The sequence below is a fragment of the Cornus florida genome, unplaced genomic scaffold, assembly GCF_030987335.1.
Source record: "Cornus florida cultivar Cherokee Brave unplaced genomic scaffold, ASM3098733v1 CherokeeBrave_3.0.0_Hap2_Chr02, whole genome shotgun sequence".
NCBI classification, from domain to species: Eukaryota; Viridiplantae; Streptophyta; class Magnoliopsida; order Cornales; family Cornaceae; genus Cornus; species Cornus florida.
In genome coordinates this window covers 51,914,602-51,923,857 of record NW_026775572.1, presented here as the reverse complement: position 1 = coordinate 51,923,857, position 9,256 = coordinate 51,914,602, and the positions used below count along the sequence as shown (strand labels likewise).

Sequence of the window (9,256 nt, the reverse complement as noted above, 5' to 3'; positions counted from 1 at the left end):
GTGATCCTTTATTACAATAGTGACCTGTCTCTGTGCTTCACGATGAACTAGAAAATATGCTTCTTCCAGGTTTGGTAAATGAGAGGTAGCTAGAACACGGCTACTAACTTAATCTAAACTGGGATCTAAACCTACAAGAAACATATAGACCCGATCCTCAGCAATACCGTTCCTCTATTTCTCATTATTAGTTGCACACATCATATCATTTGGTCTTCGATAATCAAGTTCCTTGAAGATTGAGTTCAACTCGTTGTAGTACTCTACAAGAGGCTGACCATCCTAACGCAATTAAAAGGATTTTCTTCATCAGTTCATAAACTTAAGAAGAATTAGAGATATAAAGATAGCTTCTCTTGACCGCATCCCAAACCTCCTTGGCCGTTCCACACTACATAAAGTGGGACATTAGATTAACCGTCATGAAATTGATAAGCCAAGACTTGACTAAGGCATTTTCAGCCTCCCATTCATTATAGCTTAGATCATCCTCTAGAGGTGCAACCTTTCTCCCTGTGATATACCCTTTTTTTCTGTCTACCAGCAATATGCATCTCCAAAATCTGAGACCAAACATGATAATTAGCACTATCCAATTTAATAGGAATGGGAGAAGAAGTTTCGTGAATAGTCATCGTGGAGGACTTCTTGTTGTTAGATGAAATCTCGATTAGAGAGGAAGAATCTGTGGTTGTTTTGGATGCCATAGATCGTGGTTAAGAGGTATTGAAGACAAGCAATAGCAGCACAAAGAAGATAGATGACGGCTATTGCAGATCTTTAGAATTAGGGTTACAAAAGGAAAAAGAATGTAACGGAAATTCCTTACTTTTTTCTCTAAGTTTAGAGAAAAAATTGTGATGAAAGAAGATGAAACTTTTTCTAATTTTTATTCTAGTATTTTTGAAATTATTTATGAACTTCATCACTTAGACAAAAGATTCAGTGATAAGAAAATCTATTAGAAAATCTTGAGATCTTTACATAAGAGATTTCATATAAGGGTAGAAACTATCACTGAACATTGGGATTTGTCTAGTGCTCAAGTACATGAGGTTGTGAGTTCTTTGAAAAATTTTGAAATGTAGAATTTTAGTCATACTCAAAAAGAAAAAAAAAATCTTGTTTTAAAGTCAACTCAAATTTTGAGAAGCATAATTTAAGTCAGGTTGATTCATTGCGTTCAACTATGTCCTATGTGCCTAATATGTCGTATTACACTTTCTGTAGTAAAATTGGACATAACCAACATTATTGTTTTTGCAAGAAAAATAAAAGGTTTTCTGACATTCATTCTCATGGGTTTCATGCTATGAATAAGGTGCATACTAAGAAAAATTAGAACTTTGGTTCACTTAAAGATTCTAAGGTTAAAATTTGCCTAAAAAGAAAGTAAAATTTGAAAAATCTTTTCAAAATTTGAAGGTAAAGACTGTACAGATCAAGAAAGATAAGTTAGTTAATTATGTGCCAATTGATTCGATAGAATGAGTTTCTAATAGGTTATTACGTGCAAAACCTTCAAACTAAGTCCTAGGATGGTTGAGTAATCATGGAATGTGTTTATTGAAAAAATTTTGCCATTGGATCACTTTTTGAGAGTCTAGGGTTTGGTTATGGTTTTGAGGAAACATTAATCATATTTTTTTCTTGATGACATATGTGAAAAATTCTTTCGGTTCAATTTATGATCTATCTGTGAATGCAAATTGGAATATATAATGATTTGATAAAAATAGATTCTTGGTTTGTAATCTATACAATGAAAAACAATTTGTTTTGATTATGTGATTTTTAGATTTGAATCTCTCGAGTTCATATCTTTTTGTGTACTAATCCATCTCTGAGAAAAGTGATTGAAAATCATTGGAATGTTGACTAGGTTGTATTGCTCATAAAAGTTATAAAGGTTATTGTTAAAAAAAAGAAAGGAAGAGAGTATGAAAAAAAAAATTGAAAATTTTCAGCATGAAAAGAAATGGAAAAATTGAAATTTGCTAAACTATTTGTTAAGGAAAAAGGCTACCTATTGAGTTTGGGTCGAAAGCTCCTATTAGACTTTGAAGTGGAGTTATTTGAGTAAAAAAAAAAAGGTGGAGACAAGTTAAAATAGGGAATTATTGTTTGTTCTTTAGAGTGAAAGTCGTCTTACTTAGAAAATTTGCTCAAAAACAATCTTATCTTGATTCTTTTCTATCCATATAATTTAGAAAATAATTCCATGAAATTTGATTGAAATTTGATGAGGTTGGAATTCGCGCACACACACACATAAACTTGTTAGATGAATTTCTAAATTTTTCTTTAAAAATTGCAAGTTGGATTTCATGTTTTGATTACATTATGAGATTTGAAAAATATTGCAAAATTTCGTGGACTTGAAAATTATGTTCATAGATATTGAAATAATTTTTCTGCAAATATTGAAGCATGTGTTGACTTGAAATTTTTGAGTTTTGATTCTCTTATTAGACTGTAATAAACTGGGTTCTAAGATATTTAAGAAATACTATAAGTTATGGATTACATTATTCAAGATATCCAGCGGTATTTGAAGGATATAGTGATGCTAGTTGGATATCAAATACGAAGGATTCTAAATCTACAAGTCGCTATGTATTTACTATTGGAGGAAGTGCCATATCTTGGAAATCTTTAAAATAAACTTGTATTGCCAGATCCAATATGGAATCTGAATTTATTGTTTTAGATAAAGCTGGAGAAGAAGCTAAATGGCTTCGTAATTTCTTAGAAAATATTTCAAATTGGCCTAAACATGTGCACGCTATATGTATACATTATGATAGTCAATCAGCAATTGGAAGGGCACAAAGTAATATGTGTAACGGTAAGTCTCGACATATACGTCAAAGATATAATACCGTTAGACAATTGCTCTCAAGTGGGATAATCTCAATAGATTATATCAGATCTAAAGATAATATAGTAGATCCATTTACAAAAAGGTTTGACAAGAGAGCAAGTGTATAGGTCATCGAGGGGAATGGGATTAAAGTCGAAAGTTAACGAGTCATCTTAATGGAAACCCAACCTAGTTGACTGGAGATCCCAAGATCTAGGTTCAAAGGGACAATGGAAATTCTGAATGACTTACCAGAAGCATTGGGAATATTTAATATTTCACCAGGAAGAAGAACTTGTCAATTTTAATCAAAACATCCTCAATGATACCCCAGGGTTTCTTAATTGATCAGTCGACTAGTTGCAAAATTGCCGATGTTGGTTTCAAATCAACTAAGCCCAATTGAACATAAACCGAGTAAGGGAGAAGATTCACACTCGCTCCTAAATCAAAAAGAGCCCGAATAATAAGATGATCACCAATAGTACATGAAGTGGTTGGTGAACCGGGATCTTTGAATTTTGGGAGGGTGTTGTGCCGCAAAATTGAGCTTACTTGCTCAATTAAAATAATTTTTTTTGGTGCTTGGCTTTTATTCTTCCTTTTAAGCGTGCAAAGATCTTTAAAAAATTTAGTATAGGCCGGAATTTGTCGAATTTCATTTAAGAGAGAAAGATTGATTTTTACTTGCCTAAACACATCAATGATTTCATTAGCTTTACTTTATTGCTTTTCAATAGAGGTAAATGCTTTTAAAGTATCTAGAAATTGAGACTTGGGCTCAAAAACTTTTTCAAAATAATTTTTTTTAACATTTTCAACATTAGATTCTTTCACATGCAATGAAGGAGGAATAGGATGTGAGACGGGACGGGTGTTACCTATTGGTTGCATCAGTTCACTCTCTTCATTGGGAACACCAACTTGATTATCAAAAACTCTTTCACTTCTCTAAGTGGTCACCGCATTCACGTGTTCAAGTGTGTGACCTTCCGAGAAGGAATTGGTCTCCACAACAAATTGTTGCTTGGGTGGTGGATTCAAAGGCATTTTCCCTTTTTTCCCTAGCATTCAATGTACTAGCTATTTGCCCGACTTGGGTTTCTAGCTTTGCAATCAATTGGGAATGAGAATGAAGCAATTGGATATTTTCCTCCAAAGTACCCAAAGCGGTTAGAACTTTTTCTTCAAATGTGGGACTCCTTGAATTTCCTTGAGAATATGAAGATTGGTTTGGAAAATGAGAGTTTGAAAATTGGTTTCCATGTGATGCTTGATAAGATGAACGATAACCTTGGGAACCTTGGCCTTGCATTGGGGGCAGAACATACTTGCCTTGGAAACCACTTTGGGGAAGGTTTGAGCCTTCCCCTTGGCTTTCCAAGGGAAGTTTGGATGGTTCCTCCACCCGGCATTATAATGAGTGCCATAGGGATTATTCCCTTGGTTGACAAAAACGGAATTCACTTGTTCATGGTGTTCATTTTGCACATGTTCATAAGGATAATTGGAAGTAGAATGTAAAACACTAGAACAAGTCATGCATGATTCATTGGAAGGATGATGAGTATGATTACGGGAGGAAGAAACTTGATTCGCCGAACTTTGGTTGATAAAAAATTGATCAAACCTTTGGGATAAAGACTTCACTTCGGCGGCTATATCATTAGAATTGCCAACTTGATATAAGCCGACATTCTTCCTTCCACCTATATTTCTACCATTTTTAGATGACAAAGATTGATGCATTAAATTCTAACTCATACTCTCATATAAGCGCCATACATCATCTTCATGCCTATCAAGATAAGAACCACCCATAGAAGCGTCAACCATTCCTTTATAATTATCCGACAAACTTTCAAAGAAAAATTAAACCAATTGCCATTTAGGAATGTCATGGTGTGGACACTTCCTAAGCAAATCGTTCAATCACTCCCATGCCTCATGAAACATTTCCCCTTCCCCTTGAGAAAATTCTCGAATTGAAGTTCTCATTACATTGGTCTTCAATACCGGATAATACTTTTTTAAGAACTCGTGTTGCATCTCTGCCCAAGAAGTTATCAAAAATGACCTCAAATTATTAAACTATTATTTTGCTTTATCTTTAAGGGTAAAATGGAAGAGTTTTAATCTCAAATCCTCTTCTAGCATGTCTGTGTATTTCACGGTGGAACACACTTCAAGAAACTCATCCAAATGTTTGTAAGGTTCTTCACTTGGTAGCCCATGATAATTGGGAAGCATTTGAATTGTTTGTGGTTTAATCTCATAATGGTGTGCTCTAAATGGAGGTAATTGAATGCATGTTGGTGCATTATACTCATTTGGCACATAATGATCTCTTAAAGCAAAAAGGAGGATTCACAATTGGTGGCTCGACACGAGCACCAAGATTTGCTTGAACAACGAGAGGTGGAGGTGGAACAAAAAATAGCCGAGGCATTCCCATTGAAACATGGACTTGTTATTGTGGAATGAAGGATCTAGGCATGCCTAATGATACTTAAATGTTATTATGATGTGGATGTATATTAGGGTGACGGATGCCTTGTTGGTCGATGTGACCAAGGTCCTCCACATGGTCCTCATTATGTTCCTCCGTTGATGAGATAGAGTCGCTAGAATTACCCCTTCCCGTAGGATTACGAACAATAGATTTAAGATTCAAATTAAGTGGGACAAAAGTAGAATTCAACGACCTATGACCATGCATGCACAATCAAAACAAACATCAACTAGCAAGTAGCAAATAGCAAGTAGCAATCACTTCTCCTCCACAATAAGTCAATCAACAACAAACCTCCACATACATTAATCCCATACTCCCCTGCTATCAACAATATGCAAGAAAAATAAATTGCCTCCACACGGGCCGACGATCTATCTAAGAAAATTAAAACTTGCCTCCACGCGGGCCGACGATTTAACTAGATAGAAAGTTGGAAAAGCTCTCAAAGGGTCCTTAAGCTATTTCAAATTTATTTTCAATTTTCTTTGCCTTGCTTTGCTTTGCAATTTTTAATTTTTAGCTTTTTTATGCTTTTACTTTGCTTAGCTTAGCTTGCTTCTTTTGCTCTAGAATTTTCCTTTGCTGCACTTCCCTTGGCTCAATGCACCTAGTCAATCAAGAACAAACACAATAAGTAACCAAAGTAAAATAAAATAAAGACAATATCAAAGGAGTACTAATTCCTAATTGGTTCCAAAATACAGCTTTGCCAATCCCCGGCAACGACGCCAAAACTTGGTGTGTGTCAATACCCAAATTGCAATTGTGGTGTGAAGTGTGGCCAATTTTGAATTTATAGAATGCCACTACCACTACTAACTATTAATGTAGCTAGAGTAAGTAGGGATCGTCCCAGGGGAAATGAAAGGTATTTTAGTATCAATGATGGATTAGTAGGTCGAATGATCAAAAGATGGTTTGATTTGATTAAACTATTGGTTCAATTAAAGCAATACAAGTAAGTAACAATCTAGAAATTAGGGAAAGATATATGAGAGGAAGGTCTTGGGGCTTTGAGTTCACCACTAAGCTTCACTTCACCAAACACTAATAATTGTAAATTAATGCGGAAATTTAAGTTCTAAAATTAATGTGCGTGCCACTAATTGAAAACTAAGCATGGATGACAAATAAGCATAGATTGTCTAATCAATCTAGTGAATAGCACAACCTATCAAATGAGACTAATAACCATTGAATTAAACCATAATTAGTGCACACACAATAATCTAGAGAAATATACTCTTTGCACTTATAAGTATAGAACATCAAACAACAAGAATGGATTGTCCACCTATCTAAGAAATTAAAGCAATTACACTACAACTAAGCTAGTGACATGAAAATTAAACTAATTAAACTAAAGATGTGGCACAATCCATTAAGAAATAAGTATGAACCATCAAATAAATTACAAGAGTATTCAATTAAGCACCATGCCTTGACCATCAGTAGACTAACAACTAAAATCCCCAAAAATACACAAAAGCTAGGTTTAGGAAACAAGCCTAGAGGCTATCTTTAGCCCTAATAAAAGGAGTTAGCCACTCATTGTAGTGGTCATGGAACCCTTAAGGGCTAGCTTGGAGGTTGGCATCATCATCTTCATCCTTATTTTCTTCCCAAAACCCTAGTTCTAGAGAAAGAAACTATTTCTCTTTTTGGTAAAAGAACTCTATGATACTTTTTTACAATATAGTTCAATGAATCAATTACAAGCCTCTTTGACTAGGGCACCAAGTCAGAAATACAACCTATGATTGGAGGAAATTCACAGCTACACAAGCTAGGTAGAGTCCGGGGCGCTCGGGAATTAAAACAGCTCACTACCAGTAATCAGTTCGATCGATCAAAGATTTTCGATCGATCAAACAGTTAGCTTTGATCGATCAAAGTTGATGTGGCATCAAAATATCTTTTTGGCCCTATCCACTTTGCTGAGCTGGCATCGCCTTTTTTTAATCGATTGTAACTGACTTCAATTGATCAGGGATTCCCTTCGATGATCAAAGTTCCTCTGGAGTGCAAATTTCTGACTTCCTTCCAACTTTGCTCCTTAGCTCCAAAATTGAGCTAAATGGTTCTTTTTAGCCTGTTTGAACTTTATTACATGAAATAGGAAAAAACACAAATAAGTACTAAGACATGAAAGTAAGATAGATGAATGGACTAAAATACCCTAGCTTAGGTACTAAAATGCGTCACATTTAAGCACTTATCACACCCCTAAACTTAGATATTGCTTGTCCCTAGCAATGAACTACAAAGAAAATAAAGAAATAAACAACTATACAACTATGAACTAGAAAGCAATAAAATGATAATGCCATTTTTGTAGGGAATACGATTGCATTTTGCGTATGCAACAAGCCTTTTGAACCCCTAGGTTACTCCTAGTGGATAGGTGTAGTCTCGTTAGGGTTTCTAGAAATAATACCCACAAACATTAAGCTCTTTCTCACTAAAGAGGTACCAATATACAAAACAAGCATTAGGAGAAAACTACCTCAAGTATGCAATTTTTCAACCATTTCCAAGCAATCTCCCAAAACCTCAACACCAAGCAAGCAAATATGGTCCTCCACACATCAAGATAATGATCATGCAAATCAAAACAACTCTAGAATCCTTTTTAAGTGAACCGGCATCAAATATGTTGCTATCTAAGCCAACTAAAAAAATGATCACATCCAGCCTCAAACTAGCACACAAATATAGTATCGATCATTAAGACAAAGAATAAACCTTTTATTAAAGTTTTATTCATCTAGGTGCGTTTATTCTTTTCACTCGATTTTTTTTTTTCAATTATCCTAGAGGATCAAAGATGGAAGTATGGTGTAATGTGTTGATCTATTAAGCTTTCTAGCGATCCATGAGGTTGAGCGTTAGATCAATGACTCCCAAACCGGACGACTTTAGGGCATTAGACATTTAAACACCCCTAAGGACTTACAAGCTCAAATCAACTAGGTTACAAATCAAAACAACCTCCATCTAATCATTTCCCATTTCTCACCTTTGGGGAGAAGTCCTCACTTTTTATTTGATTTTACAACAAATTTTTTTTTTTTTTTTTTTAACCTCCACCTTTCAGCGCGAGAAATTCAGTGCTTGATGAAGCTAGAATCCCGGTTACTTAGTGAAAAGGGTTTGTTATCCACCTTTATCAAGAATGAAAGTTTTCAATACACTACTAGCTCAATTGGGATATAATCAAAACAATAGTCAACAAAACATATACCCCATAAATGAATGCTAGTGTGCACCTGTGCTAGTGTAGAATCTTAGAGCGAATCTCAAAATAATCACAAAATCAGGATGATGTGGACCACAAATGCAAGTAAGATATCAATCTTTCAAAAAATTTACTCCTAAATGGCATCCACACAGCATACAAGGAGTATTGGACTCTCAAGTCAAGCAATTTTTAAATTCTGAGTATCATGGTCCTCAAAAGATCAAAAACATAGCTCAAGGCTCTCAAATCATACCACATGCATAGAAAGTAAGTGCGACATGTAAAATATGCTAATACATCCCCAAACTTAACATGTGCATTGTCCTTAATGTACAAAGAAGCAATAGAAAATGGAAAGAGTATACCAAATGGGTGAAGCAAAAGGGACCCGGCAACGGAAGCTTAGCTTTAGAAGGCGCACCCCCAAACTTAAATTCTGAAAACCTGTCTAAAAATAGTCACGCTAACAACTATTAAAGTATATGCATCAATGATATAAATGAGAGATGAAACTGAGAACTGGGCAAAAATCATGGCATCTAGCAATGTAAAGTGCAGAATATCCAAAACTGAAATCAAAATCCCAAAAATCCATATATAGCAAATAAATCCAAAACCAAATATCCAAAGATCAATG

General features: G+C 34.8%; 1 pseudogene; it reads left to right on the top strand.

Annotated features, from left to right (window-relative positions):
- Nucleotides 1-4,757: 4,757 nt before the first annotated feature.
- Nucleotides 4,758-4,856, top strand: LOC132298082 (small nucleolar RNA R71; annotated as a pseudogene).
- The last annotated feature ends 4,400 nt before the right edge of the window (nucleotides 4,857-9,256 follow it).